The sequence below is a fragment of the Amblyomma americanum genome, chromosome 1 (assembly GCF_052857255.1).
Source record: "Amblyomma americanum isolate KBUSLIRL-KWMA chromosome 1, ASM5285725v1, whole genome shotgun sequence".
NCBI classification, from domain to species: Eukaryota; Metazoa; Arthropoda; class Arachnida; order Ixodida; family Ixodidae; genus Amblyomma; species Amblyomma americanum.
In genome coordinates, this window is record NC_135497.1 from 412,633,342 (window position 1) to 412,650,606 (window position 17,265).

The 17,265-nt window shown below is 49.3% G+C and overlaps 11 non-coding genes across 11 annotated transcripts; all 11 read left to right on the top strand.

Annotated features, from left to right (window-relative positions):
* The first annotated feature begins 13,045 nt into the window (after positions 1 to 13,045).
* Positions 13,046 to 13,118, top strand: TRNAR-ACG (transfer RNA arginine (anticodon ACG)). The gene has a single exon. It is a non-coding gene; the product is annotated as a tRNA-Arg (tRNA).
* A 262-nt stretch (positions 13,119 to 13,380) lies between these two features.
* On the top strand, positions 13,381 to 13,453 carry TRNAR-ACG (transfer RNA arginine (anticodon ACG)). The gene has a single exon. It is a non-coding gene; the product is annotated as a tRNA-Arg (tRNA).
* A 262-nt stretch (positions 13,454 to 13,715) lies between these two features.
* On the top strand, positions 13,716 to 13,788 carry TRNAR-ACG (transfer RNA arginine (anticodon ACG)). Its single transcript has one exon. It is a non-coding gene; the product is annotated as a tRNA-Arg (tRNA).
* Positions 13,789 to 14,050: 262 nt separating this feature from the next.
* TRNAR-ACG (transfer RNA arginine (anticodon ACG)) lies at positions 14,051 to 14,123 on the top strand. Its single transcript has one exon. It is a non-coding gene; the product is annotated as a tRNA-Arg (tRNA).
* Positions 14,124 to 14,385: 262 nt separating this feature from the next.
* TRNAR-ACG (transfer RNA arginine (anticodon ACG)) lies at positions 14,386 to 14,458 on the top strand. The gene has a single exon. It is a non-coding gene; the product is annotated as a tRNA-Arg (tRNA).
* A 262-nt stretch (positions 14,459 to 14,720) lies between these two features.
* TRNAR-ACG (transfer RNA arginine (anticodon ACG)) lies at positions 14,721 to 14,793 on the top strand. The gene has a single exon. It is a non-coding gene; the product is annotated as a tRNA-Arg (tRNA).
* A 262-nt stretch (positions 14,794 to 15,055) lies between these two features.
* TRNAR-ACG (transfer RNA arginine (anticodon ACG)) lies at positions 15,056 to 15,128 on the top strand. Its single transcript has one exon. It is a non-coding gene; the product is annotated as a tRNA-Arg (tRNA).
* A 930-nt stretch (positions 15,129 to 16,058) lies between these two features.
* Positions 16,059 to 16,131, top strand: TRNAR-ACG (transfer RNA arginine (anticodon ACG)). Its single transcript has one exon. It is a non-coding gene; the product is annotated as a tRNA-Arg (tRNA).
* Positions 16,132 to 16,395: 264 nt separating this feature from the next.
* Positions 16,396 to 16,468, top strand: TRNAR-ACG (transfer RNA arginine (anticodon ACG)). The gene has a single exon. It is a non-coding gene; the product is annotated as a tRNA-Arg (tRNA).
* A 260-nt stretch (positions 16,469 to 16,728) lies between these two features.
* Positions 16,729 to 16,801, top strand: TRNAR-ACG (transfer RNA arginine (anticodon ACG)). Its single transcript has one exon. It is a non-coding gene; the product is annotated as a tRNA-Arg (tRNA).
* A 262-nt stretch (positions 16,802 to 17,063) lies between these two features.
* Positions 17,064 to 17,136, top strand: TRNAR-ACG (transfer RNA arginine (anticodon ACG)). Its single transcript has one exon. It is a non-coding gene; the product is annotated as a tRNA-Arg (tRNA).
* The last annotated feature ends 129 nt before the right edge of the window (positions 17,137 to 17,265 follow it).

Consider the following 17,265-nt stretch of genomic DNA (forward strand, 5'->3'; position numbering starts at 1 on the left):
CTGAGTTTCATGTTTATCTGTAAAAGAAGATCAGTGCTGCCCCTGGAGACGCCAGTTATGACAGCGGAGGCATATGGTGTTGTGCAGTGGTGTTGAGTGCAGCGAAAAGTGTTTTGTCGGACGCACTGTGCGAGGCGATTCAGAAAGACAAGGGGAGCTGCAGGGACTCAAATGTTATGAGAACATTCTTCTGGAGGGTGAGCGAGTGTGACATTCCTTGTGTGCTACGAGGTACATTCCCTCTGTGTGCATCGAGTTGGGGCTTAAGGCCGCCCCTCTTTTCCCAGAACGAAGGGACCCGCCGCCGTGACAGCGGCATCATCAATTACCCAGCCATGCTCTTTGAGTGACGACCAGAACAACCGGACCCGCCGCCGCCGCCGCGGGGAAACAGGCTTTATCCTCCCCAATTTCCGGGCACATTCCAGGACAAGGGAGCTGTCAGCGGGCCAGAGCGCGCCGTACCACAGCCGACGCTATGCGCTACCGCGAAGACAACATTCTTTCCCTCCTTCCCCTTTCGACGTGGGCTATCGCCGGGAAGGCACCCACAGCTTCCCGCCGTGCCTCGTGAACAAAAGCGCATTCCCAGAAGGGCCGTGACGGACACCTGTCATGGCGGACAGGCAGTACTCGCCAAGAATGTGGAAAGACAGGCGCTAGTGAATTAGCTCCGAAGAGAGAGCCTGTGTATACTCTCACTTGAGAGAGAGTGGTGGCGTTTTTGTTGTTTATTTAGTTTGTATTGTTAACAGACTCTGGGTTCGAGGCTAAGCCCAACCCAAGGGGTGGTCCCCATCTCGCATGTTATTTTGGATTGGAGAATTGATGCTTTGGGCGGGCCACTGGAAATGACCGCCCTTAGTCCTTTGTTAATCGAGTGCTTAAAAGCACATGTAAACGGATGCAGTCCAGTCTGAGCTGGGGCTCCATGCTTAGCATGTAATGTGATGCTACTTAGGCACTAACCTGCCCGGTCGATGAGTGAAGTAGTGCAAAGTTTGTTCTTTTGTAAATTCAGTTCTGCTTTTCCCAGTTTAACTCTCTGTATATGTATGTTGTAAAATTATGCTCTGCTGTCATCATCTACAAGCTCGCCTCCTGTTCATCTTCCAAGCCGAACGACACTAGAGGAAGGGTTTGTGAACCATCCTCGAAGAAACGGACGACTATTGAAATTCTACTGCAAGCACGCTCAGGACGACATCGTTCGCCAAGAGGGCCTTCAGCGCCGAAGCCCGTCGGCGTGCAGCTTCTGCCAGCAACCGCTCGAGCCCAACTCCGGAGCCACTCCATCGCCCCCATGAAGTCGTCGGCACGTAAGCTCGGACGCCCCAGCCTCTGATGTATAATCTTAATCATGTGTAATTATTGAATATACCTGTTTGTTTAAACTGAGCCATACGGTGTCTCTTTGCCTCTCCGTCCCGTGTGGACCTGCGCATTATGGGGGTCATCACAGCTTCGTGAATTTTAGTATGACGAAGCCTGACTCATGCTGGCTGACCACGACAGTGCCGTATGTAGATAGCGTTTTGTGTGTTTTTTTTTTGTTGAGTGTTTTTTTTTGTTAAATGTTATGGGCTAAAGCCAGACAATAAAGAAAAAAAGGGAAAAAACGCGTCTGACTACGGATCAGAAGATTCCAGGTTCGACTCCTGGCAGGCTCGCTCTTTTTTCTTTACGTTCCTTTCTATTGACACAGACGTTGCTTCTGATACACAGAGATATAATGTAAAGCGCCCTCAGCGTTGAAGTCTCTGACCCATCGGCTCCTGGGTCCTCTCAACACTCGCGCATGGAATATTGTCCTCAATATCTGCCAATGTGTAGGAGCAAGTGCAATGTACCTAGGTGTGGTGACGACGTGTCTCAGCCGCTCTGCTTCGTTCACCGTTGCCGTGGGCACCAAAGCAGCGAGGCTTGCATGCGGGCCTGTGGCGCAATGGATAACGCGTCTGACTACGGTCATTCTACTTCCGGCAACCGTTCGTTGCGGACGCAGAATCATGAGCTCCGGCGGAGCGGCGATAGCGGCCCTTGCTGGCCGCGGAAACAGGTTTGCTGCCGACGCAGATAAGGACTACGAGATTGTTCTGCCTACTCTGCCAACAACGTGTTGTTCTTAACACAGTGTTTCTGCGCGGTGACGTGCGAGCGAGGCCCTACAGGTTTGGAAGATTTTCGGGACGCCCTCGCGAACGCTGGTGCGCTCCCAGACGTCTTGGCGTTGGGAGCGTATCAGATTAATCATGTGTGGCCGGTGACGCTCAGCAGTGCTGAAGCCATGAAAAAGCTTGCTGCGTTGAAGGAGCTTCAAGTGAAAGAACGCCGGTGCATCATTTTCGACCCGGAGGATCAGCAGGTAAAGCTGCGCCTGCATTGGATGCTGCACGGTGTGGCTGACGACGACATCCGGACTGCTTTCGCGGCGTTCGGAAACGTGACGGAGGTGACGCGGGAGCGTTGGCGCGTCCAAGGGATGAAGGAGAAAGGCTCAACGACCAGGACCGTGCTACTCAAGTTGAAGCCGGGAATGAAGGTGGATGATTTGCCACACCAGTTGCGAGTAGCCGGCGAGCTGGCCTTCGTGGTTGTGCCCGGGCGACCGATGCAGTGCTTGCGTTGTCACGGCACGGGAGACGTTCGCCGCGACTGCAAGGTGCCCAGGTGTTCCCAGTGCAGGCGCTATGGACACGCGGACGCGGACTGCGTCCGTACCTACGCGTCGGCTACCGGGCTCGGAAAGGCGAACGACACCACGGAAGTCATGGACGTCGCCGAGGCGGAGGAAGCAGCGACTGGCACGGACGAGGCGGGCAAGCCGGCTTCAACGCTTGCCACGTGTGTGAGCTCCGGGGACAGCACCAAGGCCGCCGACGAACTATCGAGCCAACCGCCGACGGCAGACTCCCTCCGCTTCGCTAACGAGACATCTGGGAACGGGGCGTGTCCAACAGAGCCCGAGGGCGTTGAGGCAAAAGAGCTGAACGAGGACAACCACGAGAAGAGCGGCGCCCGCACAACTAGCGTCACGCCCCCGTCACCACACCGGCGAAGCGTCCCCACGACCAGACCGGCCCCGAAGGGGACAAGGTGGTAGCGCCTGGCGTCGAGGAACCCCCGGCAAAGACTGCTCAAGCCCGGCGTCCGAAGTTCCGGCCGCGCCCGAACCTTTCGGATGACAAGCGGGCCGGCGACAAGGTACTCCTCGAGCAGGCCGATGTTCTTCCGCTGGATGATACCGGTTGCAACATTGGCGTCTAGCCGCGCGCTAGACGTGGGAGGTAAGCACCATGCTGTTGGGTCCTTCCCCTTGAGTTAAAATGGTTCCCGCTCCCGCCTTTAAAGTCGCTACGCTAAATGTCAGGGGCCTGGCGACCAGGAAAAAACAAGGTCAGGTGTATCGACTTATTACGGAGCGCGAGATAGATGTATTGGCCGTGCAAGAGACGAAAGTGGACGGCAACGAAGGAACCGACAGCATGGGGCGACGTTTCACGACTAGATTTTTTGCTGTCTTCAGTCATGCAGTGGGGACATCAGCCGGTTGCGTGCTCTCTGTAAAGAAAATCCCAGGGCTATGGGTGCAAGCTTATTTTTCGTGCGTGTCTGGCCGGTGTATTGTCCTTGACATTTCACTGAACAGCATTGAGTGGCGCATTGTAGTCGTGTATACGCCGAATGTGGTTGAAGAAAGAGTTGCTTTTTCCCAAAGCCTCCAAGAGCGCGTTTGCACGGAGAGGCAGCTCATCATCTTAGGCGACTTCAATTGTGTCCTAAATGCGCGCGACAAGTCAAGCACCCGGGGGTTTCGAGACAGGAGCACTGAAGTGTTGATCAGAATGATTGAGAACGGAAACCTCGAGGATGTGGCTGAATGTCTTGAGGGTGCGCGGGCAGTGAAGTTCACCCATTTTCAGGGCTCAAGCCATGCACGGCTGGACCGCATTTATACATCAGTTGACCTTGCCCCTGAATGCAGCCAGTACGAAGTTGTGGGAGTGTCCTTCTCAGACCACTGTTTAGTTGAGTGCTGCCTGGGAAGTGTGAAGCGAAGCAAGGCATTTTCATGGAGAATGTGGAAGCTAAACAACACGTCTTCACGACGATGTGTACTACCGAGCAGTAAAGGAGGAAATAGGAAAAATAAACCCGTGCAAGAACCTGAATATTTGGCAACAGTGGGAGCTAAGCAAAGAATCTTCAAAAATCAAAGCAATAGAAATGGCCACTTGTATCCGGTATAACGAAAAACAAGACGAAGCTGAGTTAAGGGCACTGCTGCAAACGTTGCTGAAGCAGGAATGCAAAGCGCCTGGGAAATGGATAGAAGATGTCAGGAAAACCAAGTAAAAGATAGAGCTTTTGGAAGAACGGCGTTATCGCGGAGCACTGATGAGGGCGAGGGCGGAAGACACAGCTGCTGGCGAAGCGCCATCAAAATGTGCTCTTGGTTTAGAAGAAGTCCATGCTGAAAGGAATCACATCGATAAAATAGAATGGGCAGGTATCTTATCGGCGGACACTAAACACATCGAAGCAGCTCCCCGCAGGGGGGCGTCTGCAACTTGCAGGCGTTGGTGAGTGGCGACACCACAGGTTCCCGAGCATCCGCAGGGACATCCCCGCAGGGGACGATGGTGAACAGTGCATCACCACGGACCCGAGCACCCGCGCCTCGCCGTGCGTGGCATCGCCGTGTCCGGGGAAAAGGGGATCCTGGTGGTTGAGCCGATGCCGAGCGTTTGAACCTTTAAGGCCCCTCGGCGGAGGCAACACACCACTTTGGCCCCAGCTTCCTGTAGACAGCACGTCCGGCCTGACCCAACCGGGGGAAATCGGCAGTCGCCTTTTCCTGTCCTCCTCTACATCTTTTACTTTCCTCTTCTTTCTGACTACTGTCCTGTCTCCTCGTCGTTTCTTGGTTTTTTCATTTCCTCATGGGCGGCTAGGGTTAACCTTGTGTGGCGAACTAGCCTGGGTTTCGTCATATTTGGTTATAGTTGAGGTGTACAGCTGGCGTGGGCAGGACTTGCGTGCAAGTTGCTGTCCCGTCCCCTTGTTGGGCTCCGTGGTTGGTGGCTGGCACCGTGGCTGAAAAACTAAATTTTTTTATGGCTCCCCTCCATTCCCAACCTGATCGCTCTCTAAAAAGAGGGCGGAACGATGAAGATTTTTCTCAAAAAAGAAAAGTGTCATTCCCAAAATTTCATGTCATTCACAGCAAAGCTGAAGAACAACAAGCAAGACTGATTTCCCCATTCTTGGTAGCAAAGTGCCTGATAGATACCTTGGGGTTATGGTATAAGGTATCAAAAACGGCTAGTGGCGACTTACTGCTCGAAATACCTGACACTGTCCAGCACTCGAAACTTGCAAACATTGTATCGATAGGGGAGATTCCTGTCTCCATCACGTCACACCGATTTTTGAACATAGTCCGAGGCGTCATATCAGAAATTGATTTTGTTCACCTCTCTGAAAAAGAAATGCTTGAAGGCCTTGCCGACCAAGATGTCATAAATGCTCAGCGGATAAAGATCCGGAAGGATAACAAGGAAATAGATACGAAACACATGATCCTCACTTTCAACACCAGCACACTACCTGAAAGCATTGAAGTCGAGTACCTGAAAATAAATGTAAGGCCATATATACCCAACCCACGCAGATGTTTCAATTGCCAGAGGTTCGGCCACGGCTCACAGAGTTCTCGCGGCCGCAAAACTTGCGCGAAATGCTCCTCGAAGGACCACCAGTCAGATTAATGTGTTGCTGCCCCGCGGTGCACAAATTGTGAGGGAGACCATGCTGCATACTCCAGGGCTTGTCCGTCCTGGAAAAAAGAAAAAGAAATAATTACTCTGAAAACCACTGAAAACATTTCTTTCAAGGAAGCGAGAAGGCGATACGCCGAAACAAAGCGATTCTCCTTCACTGCGAAAACAACCTTCGCCGATGTGGTGCGTGGGCGCGGCGCATCACACCAGGCTTCGGCACCTGTCCAGGCCGCACGCAGTGGGCCTATGGCAGGGCCATCCGCGCCCCCTGGTGGAGTAGCTGATACTACTCCGCCAACCCCAAAGCAGGCTGCGCAGACCCCCGGGTCAGCGGGCCTCAAGACCTCTTCCCACAGGTCGAGGTCTAACTCAAAATCAGCCTGCATCCTGCACGGTCGTCCAGCGCCTCTGCTGAGGCAATGGACACGACCCAGGGCAGCCCCGTGCCGTCCACATCGGACGGACGGCGGAGGTCATTGGATCGATCAAAAAAATGTGAGGCTCGGAGTCAAGGGGCCAAATCAAAGTTAATCTAATTTTATCTGCACACACGCACGCAACATTGAGATGGCTTTCATAATACACTGCAACTGCAGAGGTCTCGTAAATAACTATAACGAGATAAAAGACATTTTAAACACAATTTCTACTATTGCTTTATGTGTGCAGGAAACCAATCTAGGCCCTCAGCACACAAAGGTGCTAAAGAAGTATACTGTCTTCCGCCGTGACCGAGAGGGGGCGAGCAGACTCTCGGGAGGCGTAGGCATCATTGTGCAACCTGGCGTAGCAGCTAGCGAGATCAAACTCAAAACTAGGTTCGAAGCCGTAGCAGCCACCGTGGTTGCTTACAAAACCATTACAATTTGCAGCGTATATCTTCAACCACATCTCGAAGTAAGACAGCATGAATTAGAGAGCCTTTTACAACAGTTACCGGAGCCATACTTGATAGTTGGCGATTTTAATGCACACTCTTGTTTCTGGGGCAGTGAGAAAGCCGATAGCAGAGGTCAGGTTATTGAGAATTTTATACTATCCAACAATATTTGTTTATTGAAAACCGGTAAACCTACTTATTGCTCCCCTAGTTCACGAAAAATGAGTGTTTTAGATTTGTCTTTTAGATCTCCTTCAGTTTTTAACGATTTTAAATGGGATGTCTTAGACAACCCGTGCGGAAGCGATCATCTCCCTGTTAAAATCTGCCTGTCATCCCCACCATCAGTCACCCAGACAAAACCACGGTGTTGGAAGCTCAATTTAGCAGACTGGCAGCTGTTTAGAACAGCAGCCACGTTAGAAAATATTACGTTAGAAAATCTTAATGTAAATGAAATAAATGAAAAGTTCACAAATTGCATTCTTTCTGCCGCACGCTTGGCTATCCCCCAATCTTCAGGAATAGTACAAAGCAACCATAAAATGTGGTGGACACGAGATTGCAAAGAAGGAAAAAAACAACAAAATAAAGCTTGGGGTATATTTCGCCGATACCCCACACAGGAGAACCTTATAAACTTTAAAAAAGCAAGAGCAAAAGCGCGGTACATACGTCGAAATGCCGAAAAATCATCCTGGCAGCGTTTCATTTCCTCGATAAACAGCCAAGTCTCTTCGAAAAAAATGTGGGAGGCAGTACACACAAATGAATGGTCGCTACTCTCCATTCACAGTTCCTCTTCTGACCGCCCCTGGTGTACAGACAAATATAAAAGAACAAGCAGACATATTAGGCGAACATTTTTCCACTGTATCGAGTTCCTCAAACTATACAGAATCATTTTTAAAATATAAAGACACAGCCGAAAAAGAAAAACTGCCGATAAAGGGCAGTGCTCACGAAGCATATAATAGCCCATTTACACTACAAGAAATTAACAGTGTACTTTCTTCGGGTAAACAAACTGCACCAGGACCAGATGAAGTCCATTACGAAATGCTTGCCCACTTGTCCGAACATGCTGTAGACTCGCTTCTGAAATTTTTCAACAAAATATGGTTATCAGGAGAGATTCCAGAGGCATGAAAAAAAGCCATAATTGTACCGTTGTTGAAGCCGGGAAAAGTACCTACCTCCCCTGGCAATTACAGACCTATAGCCCTAACAAGCGTACTTGCCAAATCTTTCGAAAGCGTCCTTAACATTAGATTAATGTTTATATTACAATCTCGTGATCTTCTTGACATCCATCAGTGTGGGTTTAAAAAGGCGTGCTCTGCAACCGACCATCTAGTCCGCCTAGAGAACACAGTCCGAGAAGCATTTATACACAAGCAACACTGCCTTGCGGTCTTTTTCGATTTAGAGAAAGCCTATGACACCACATGGAGGTTTGGAATACTGCGGGACCTTGGAGACCTCGGAATCCATGGTAGAATGCTAAAATGCTTGAGTGACTTTTTGACCAATCCTTCATTTCAAGTACGCCTGGGTGCCACTCTTTCTAAACATTTCATTCAAGAGAACGGCGTGCCTCAGGGGTGCATTTTAAACACCACGATTTTTATAGTGAAAATGAATTCCCTAGCAAAAATAATCCCAAAGTCTATCATGTATTCTGTCTACGTCGACGATCTCCAGATTGCTTGCACATCCTCTAGCATTACATCGTGTGAGAGGCAAATACAGATGACAGTAAATAAACTAACATGGGCAGACAGAAACGGTTTCAAGTTTTCTACGCAAAAGTCAGTAGCTGTTTTTTTTTTCGCTTAGAAGAGGACTGCACACTGATCCCTCCCTGTATTTAAATGAAGTCCCACTACCAATTAAAGATGAGCACAAATTTCTAGAAATGACTTATGATGAAAAGCTCACATTTTTACGACACATAAACATACTCAAAAAGAAAGCTTCTAAATCTCTGTATATACTAAAAGTACTTTCACGAAAACATTGGGGTTCCGATAGGACTTGTCTTTTACGGATTCATCGCTCTGTAGTACGTTCTACATTAGATTACGGATGCATATTTATGGATCAGCGAGGCAATCGTACCTTAAACGGCTAGACCCAGTACACAATTTAGACTTGCGTCTTTCCACCGGTGCATACAGGACGTCACCGATAAACAGTCTTTATGTGGAAGCCAACGAGCCGTCGCTTACAGAGAGAAGAACCATGTTCACTTGATCGTACGTTTTAAAAATCCGTTCACTACCTAAACATATCTGTTACCAAATAGTCACAAAGTGCCCATCTCGAACACTATTTAACAACAAACCATTAGCTATAAGGCCACTTCTGCGTTTTGAAGATATGTGCAAAAACGTCGCCGTAATGGATGCATTACCTGGCGTTGCTCGAAGACGTGGTCCACTGCCTCCATGGTTCAATTTTCCTGTAATCTGTGACCTCACTCTTGCACATTTCCGTAAAAAGCGAACTCCACAGCAACATATATTACAAGAATTCCGTGCCCTTGAAGAAAAATACAGTAGTTTTACAGAATTTTATACTGATGGATCAAAAACAGATAGTTGCGTAGGAAGCGCAGTGGTGCGAGGAAATACGGAGCAAATAGTAAGACTACCACAGTGTTCCTCCATCTTCACCGCGGAGTGCTACGCAGTATGGATGACCATAGAAAAAATACTAAGTGAGAACCTCAAAAATGCTGTTATTTACACAGACTCTTTAAGTGTACTTAGAGCTCTCCATTCTAAAAATGCAAGCTCCCCTCTGCTCGGTGACATCATACACAACATAGTAACTGCCACAGCTCAAGGACAGAACATAAAACTGTGCTGAGTCGCGAGTCATGTGGGAATAAAAGGCAATGAGAGAGCAGATGTGTGTGCTGGTAAAGCTCGCGGCAAGGAAATAATGAAAGTAAATATGCCGTTTAATGATTGCATGAAATTAGTAGCAAGGAAACTAAGAAAGAAATGGCAGTCGGCTTGGAACAATGAGGTCAAAAATAAACTACACTTGGTAAACCCAGTTTTAGGTGAATTTAAGTCGTGTGTGCACCAAGAACGTTTCAAGGAAGTGATCTTATGCCGTCTCCGAATAGGCCACATGCACCTTACGCACAACTTCCTACTAACAAAACAAGACAAACCTGTTTTCCAACAATGTGGAGATGAACTCACGGTTAACCACATTTTATTCTCTTGTGTGGAACTGCAAGAAATAAGAAAAACGTATTTTACTGAATTTTATAATAAATGCATTCCTTTTCATCCCGCACTGCTTTTAGGAGATGATGCAATTGTTAATATATCATGTGTTTTTAGCTTTCTTAACGAAATGGGATTTCTCAAGAGACTCTAAATTTTTACCCACTGGTTTGTTTGAATTTTAGTACACCTCAGCCAATTTCGCAGGCCTGAGAAGAAAGCTGAGGCTTTTATTTTGATTGGTTGGGAGCCTCGATGTCCTTCCGCAGCCAAGGAAGGCTACTGAGGTTACCCGGCCCTCTTTAAAGCTTTTACTTGTAGCCATTTATAAAATTTGTGTATGTGTTCACTGGGTAATATTAATGTTTGAGGGCCGCTAGAGCAAGGATTATTCTTGCACTTCTATAATATTCAACAAAAGACTTTTCCTATACCTTGTTCTTGGCGCATGATGGCCTCAGTTGCCTATGTGCCACAAAACAAAACACAACACAACATCGAAGCAGCCTCTAAAGAATTCTACGAGAGGCTTTTTTCCTGGCATCCGGTAGACGCAGCCGCATTTAAGCATCAGTTTCTTGGTGCAATGCCACGGCTGGACGAAGAAAAGAAAAAGAAAATGAAACTAGCAATAACTCAAAGCGAAGTAGAGCACGCGATAGATGAATTAAACCTCGGAAAATCATCAGGACCGGATGGATTCAGTGCGGCATTTTATAAAGAATTTATGCATGAAATTGCCCCGGTGCTGTGTACAATGTTTAATGAAGCCTATAGAATAAACTTTTTGCCTCCGTCTTTTGGGACTTCCCACACAGTACTCATACCGAAAACTGATGATATAGAGAAATTACAATCTGTTACCGCATATCGACCAATAGCACTCACTAATGTGGACTACAAAATCTTTCTGAAGGTATTGGCGCGAGGACTGCAGACAGTGATATCGGATATTGTTGGACCCCACCAAACATGTGGAATAAAAGGGCGATCGATTTTTTCCAACATTCACAAAGCGCGCAGCCTACATGAAAGCTGCGATGACATTAATGGGCGAGCGGCCATGCTTCAGATTGATCTCGAAAAAGCATTTGATTGTGTTTCTCGTGAAATCTTGTTTTCCGTTTTAAACCATGTGAATGTCGGTTCAGTTATCTGCGAGGGTGTAGCCCTGGCGTATCGAAACTGCACGACATCGTTAACAAATGTCTGGGGGCCCCCATCAGCGTGCAGCGTTCGGTGCATCAAGGCTGCCCCTCAGCCCTATCTTATTTTGTATTTACATCGAAACGCTGTGTAGGAAAGTAATAGAAAACAATAGCATTAATGGCTTTCGGTTACAGGCTGCTGAAGTTAAGCTGCTGGCGTATGCTGACGACGTTGCTGTATTCACGGTTGATCCGGGGAGCATAAGCTAAGCTGTCGGGTGTGTACGCGAGTCGGGTGTGTACGCGAGTCACCGGTACCGGGGTTAATTGGTCCAAATGCCTCGGACTCTGGCATGGATGGTGGCCATCCCACACGGACCATTTCGCCAACGTACCGTGGGCGACGACCCCGGGCAAGTATTTGGGCGTTCCGCTCGATGCTTATCGCGAAAGCGAGGAGTATTGGAAACAGCAAACAAAAGAAGCACGTGACAGAGCTGGGACATGGAAAGGCACCAATCTTTCAATTTTCGCCAGAGCTACAGTATGCAGCCTTTTTTTTTATTAGCAAGCTCTGGTATGTGATGCAGGTTTTGCATTGCTATCTTGTGAACATTCAGAAGCTACACCGGATTTTTGCCGTCTTCATATGGGCTTCCGAATGGGAACGTTGCAGCCGAACGAACCTGTTCCGGCGGGTGAAAGACGGGGGCCTGGGGCTAGGGCACCTCTCTTTAAGGCAGCTGGTGAACCGTTTTTTGTCTTTTCGCGACGTCACAGACCCGTTCTTGCGCACCGTGTGCCAGGTGAGGCTGCGGCGATTGCTGCCCGAGTTTGTTGTTTCCATAGAAGAGGTCTCGGGTGGAATTTTTGGTTTCTACAAAGAGATTGTAGCAAGTGTTAGGTTTCTTTCAGCGCGTTATTCCAGCGATTATTTGTATAAAACTAAAAGAAAAAAGTTGTACCATGATCTTTGTGATATTGTTTTCCCAGAGCCCATGTACAGGGCCTTGTACAGTGGAGGACCGGGAGCTGGTTTTTTAAAAAGGGTGAAGAAAATGCAGTTGCCACCAGGAGTAAAGACCTTCTATTTTAACTTACACACCGGGACACTACCAGTTACAAAGTTTTTGGAGGGCAAGGATTTCTTTTTACCGTGGGGATCGAACTGCTTAATTTGTAAACAGCCCGAAATAATAAACCATGTTTTTTTGCATTGCTGGGAAGGGGTTTATTTTTGGCACATGTTACAAACGACAATAAAGAAAAAGCTACCACTTGACGCGCATGGAATTCGTTATTTAAGCACTGACAATGAGGATGGGGTACCATTTGATCTCATAATGCTCCTGGGCCTCCACTGTACATAGCGCTCCAGAATGGCAGGCTATTACTGTGAAAAAGACGCACGACCTGCCCGAATTTATTTTCGGGAAAGAATGGACTGCTTTCTGGCCATTCAGAAAGCCGCTGCGGAGCCTCCTTAGTGGCTCTCGAGGCTAGAGCCGCTCTGTATGCTTCGTGAATTTTAGTATGACGAAGCCTGACTCATGCTGGCTGACCACGACAGTGCCGTATGTACATAGCGTTTTGTGTGTGTTTTTTTTTGTTGAGTGTTTTTTTTGTGTGAATGTTATGGGCTAAAGCCAGACAATAAAGAAAAAAAGGGGGAAAAACGCGTCTGACTACGGATCAGGAGATTCCAGGTTCGACTCCTGGCAGGCTCGCTCTTTTTTCTTTACGTTCCTTTCTTTTTGACACAGGCGTTGCTTCTGAAACACAGAGATATAATGCAAAGCACCCTCAGCGTTGAAGTCTCTGACCCATCGTCTTCTGGGTCCTCTCAACACTCGCGCATGGAATATTGTCCTCAATATCTGCCAATGTGTAGGAGCAAGTGCAATGTACCTAGGTGTGGTGACAACGTGTCTCAGCCGCTCTGCTTCGTTCACCGTTGCCGTGGGCACCAAAGCAGCGAGGCTTGCATGCGGGCCTGTGGCGCAATGGATAACGCGTCTGACTACGGATCAGAAGATTCCAGGTTCGACTCCTGGCAGGCTCGCTCTTTTTTCTTTACGTTCCTTTCTTTTCGACACAGACGTTGCTTCTGAAACACAGAGATATAATGCAAAGCGCCCTCAGCGTTGAAGTCTCTGACCCATCGGCTCCTGGGTCCTCTCAACACTCGCGCATGGAATATTGTCCTCAATATCTGCCAATGTGTAGGGGCAAGTGCATTGTACCTAGGTGTGGTGAGGACGTGTCTCAGCCGCTCTGCTTCGTTCACCGTTGCCGTGGGCACCAAAGCAGCGAGGCTTGCATGCGGGCCTGTGGCGCAATGGATAACGCGTCTGACTACGGATCAGGAGATTCCAGGTTCGACACCTGGCAGGCTCGCTCTTTTTTCTTTACGTTCCTTTCTTTTTGACACAGACGTTGCTTCTGAAACACAGAGATATAATGCAAAGCACCCTCAGCATTGAAGTCTCTGACCCATCGTCTTCTGGGTCCTCTCAACACTCGCGCATGGAATATTGTCCTCAATATCTGCCAATGTGTAGGAGCAAGTGCAATGTACCTAGGTGTGGTGACAACGTGTCTCAGCCGCTCTGCTTCGTTCACCGTTGCCGTGGGCACCAAAGCAGCGAGGCTTGCATGCGGGCCTGTGGCGCAATGGATAACGCGTCTGACTACGGATCAGGAGATTCCAGGTTCGACTCCTGGCAGGCTCGCTCTTTTTTCTTTACGTTCCTTTCTTTTTGACACAGACGTTGCTTCTGAAACACAGAGATATAATGCAAAGCACCCTCAGCGTTGAAGTCTCTGACCCATCGTCTTCTGGGTCCTCTCAACACTCGCGCATGGAATATTGTCCTCAATATCTGCCAATGTGTAGGAGCAAGTGCAATGTACCTAGGTGTGGTGACAACGTGTCTCAGCCGCTCTGCTTCGTTCACCGTTGCCGTGGGCACCAAAGCAGCGAGGCTTGCATGCGGGCCTGTGGCGCAATGGATAACGCGTCTGACTACGGATCAGGAGATTCCAGGCTCGACTCCTGGCAGGCTCGCTCTTTTTTCTTTACGTTCCTTTCTTTTTGACACAGACGTTGCTTCTGAAACACAGAGATATAATGCAAAGCACCCTCAGCGTTGAAGTCTCTGACCCATCGTCTTCAGGGTCCTCTCAACACTCGCGCATGGAATATTGTCCTCAATATCTGCCAATGTGTAGGAGCAAGTGCAATGTACCTAGGTGTGGTGAGGACGTGTCTCAGCCGCTCTGCTTCGTTCACCGTTGCCGTGGGCACCAAAGCAGCGAGGCTTGCATGCGGGCCTGTGGCGCAATGGATAACGCGTCTGACTACGGATCAGAAGATTCCAGGTTCGACTCCTGGCAGGCTCGCTCTTTTTTCTTTACGTTCCTTTCTTTTCGACACAGACGTTGCTTCTGAAACACAGAGATATAATGCAAAGCGCCCTCAGCGTTGAAGTCTCTGACCCATCGGCTCCTGGGTCCTCTCAACACTCGCGCATGGAATACTGTCCTCAATATCTGCCAATGTGTAGGAGCAAGTGCAATGTACCTAGGTGTGGTGAGGACGTGTCTCAGCCGCTCTGCTTCGTTCACCGTTGCCGTGGGCACCAAAGCAGCGAGGCTTGCATGCGGGCCTGTGGCGCAATGGATAACGCGTCTGACTACGGATCAGAAGATTCCAGGTTCGACTCCTGGCAGGCTCGCTCTTTTTTCTTTACGTTCCTTTCTTTTCGACACAGACGTTGCTTCTGAAACACAGAGATATAATGCAAAGCGCCCTCAGCGTTGAAGTCTCTGACCCATCGGCTCCTGGGTCCTCTCAACACTCGCGCATGGAATATTGTCCTCAATATCTGCCAATGTGTAGGAGCAAGTGCAATGTACCTAGGTGTGGTGAGGACGTGTCTCAGCCGCTCCGCTTCGTTCACCGTTGCCGTGGGCACCAAAGCAGCGAGGCTTGCATGCGGGCCTGTGGCGCAATGGATAACGCGTCTGACTACGGATCAGGAGATTCCAGGTTCGACTCCTGGCAGGCTCGCTCTTTTTTCTTTACGTTCATTTCTTTTTGACACAGACGTTGCTTCTGAAACACAGAGATATACTGCAAAGCGCCCTCAGCGTTGAAGTCTCTGACCCATCGGCTCCTGGGTCCTCTCAACACTCGCGCATGGAATATTGTCCTCAATATCTGCCAATGTGTAGGAGCAAGTGCAATGTACCTAGGTGTGGCGAGGACGTGCCTCAGCCGCTCCGCTTCGTTCACCGTTGCCGTGGGCACCAAAGCAGCGAGGCTTGCATGCGGGCCTGTGGCGCAATGGATAACGCGTCTGACCACGGATCACGAGATTCCAGGTTCGACTCCTGGCAGGCTCGCTCTTTTTTCTTTACGTTCCTTTCTTTTTGCCACAGACGTTGCTTCTGAAACACAGATATCATGCAATGCGCCCTCAGCGTTGAAGTCTCTGACCCATCGGCTCCTGGGTCCTCTCAACACTCGCGCATGGAATATTGTCCTCAATATCTGCCAATGTGTAGGAGCAAGTGCAATGTACCTAGGTGTGGCGAGGACGTGCCTCAGCCGCTCCGCTTCGTTCACCGTTGCCGTGGGCACCAAAGCAGCGAGGCTTGCATGCGGGCCTGTGGCGCAATGGATAACGCGTCTGACCACGGATCACGAGATTCCAGGTTCGACTCCTGGCAGGCTCGCTCTTTTTTCTTTACGTTCATTTCTTTTTGACACAGACGTTGCTTCTGAAACACAGAGATATAATGCAAAGCGCCCTCAGCGTTGAAGTCTCGGACCCATCGTCTCCTGGGTCCTCTCAACACTCGCGCATGGAATATTGTCCTCAATATCTGCCAATGTGTTGGAGCAAGTGCAATGTACCTAGGTGTGGTGAGCACGTGTATCAGCCGCTCTGCTTCGTTCACCGTTGCCGTGGGCACCAAAGCAGCTAGGCTTGCATGCGGGCCTGTGGCGCAATGGATAACGCGTCTGACTACGGATCAGGAGATTCCAGGTTCGACTCCTGGCAGGCTCGCTCTTTTTTTTCTCTCCGCTCCTTTCTTTTTGACACAGACGTTGCTTCTGAAACACAGAGATATAATGCAAAGCGCCCTCAGCGTTGAAGGCTTTGACCCATCGTCTCCTGGTTCCTCTCAACACTCGCGCATGGAATATTGTCCTCAATATCTGCCAATGTGTATGAGCAAGTGCAATCTACCTAGGTGTGGTGACGACGTGTCTCAGCCGCTCTGCTTCGTTCACCGTTGCCGTGGGCACCAAAGCAGCGAGGCTTGCATGCGGGCCTGTGGCGCAATGGATAACGCGTCTGACTACGGATCAGGAGATTCCAGGTTCGACTCCTGGCAGGCTCGCTCTTTTTTCTTTACGTTCCTTTCTTTTTGACACAGACGTTGCTTCTGAAACACAGATATAATGCAAAGCGCCCTCAGCGTTGAAGGCTTTGACCCATCGTCTCCTGGTTCCTCTCAACACTCGCGCATGGAATATTGTCCTCAATATCTGCCAATGTGTAGGAGCAAGTGCAATGTACCTAGGTGTGGTGACGACGTGTCTCAGCCGCTCTGCTTCGTTCACCGTTGCCGTGGGCACCAAAGCAGCGAGGCTTGCATGCGGGCCTGTGGCGCAATGGATAACGCGTCTGACTACGGATCAGGAGATTCCAGGTTCGACTCCTGGCAGGCTCGCTCTTTTTTCTTTACGTTCCCTTCTATTTGACACAGACGTTGCTTCTGAAACACAGAGATATAATGCAAAGCGCCCTCAGCGTTGAAAGCTTTGAACCATCGTCTCCTGGTTCCTCTCAACACTCGCGCATGGCATATTGTCCTCAATAGCTGCCAATGTGTAGGAGCAAGTGCAATCTACCTAGGTGTGGTGACGACGTGTCTCAGCCGCTCTGCTTCGTTCACCGTTGCCGTGGGCACCAAAGCAGCGAGACTTGCATGCGGGCCTGTGGCGCAATGGATAACGCGTCTGACTACGGATCAGGAGATTCCAGGTTCGACTCCTGGCAGGCTCGCTCTTTTTTCTTTACGTTCCTTTCTTTTTGACACAGACGTTGCTTCTGAAACACAGAGATATAATGCAAAGCGCCCTCAGCGTTGAAGTCTCTGACCCATCGTCTTCTGGGTCCTCTCAACACTCGCGC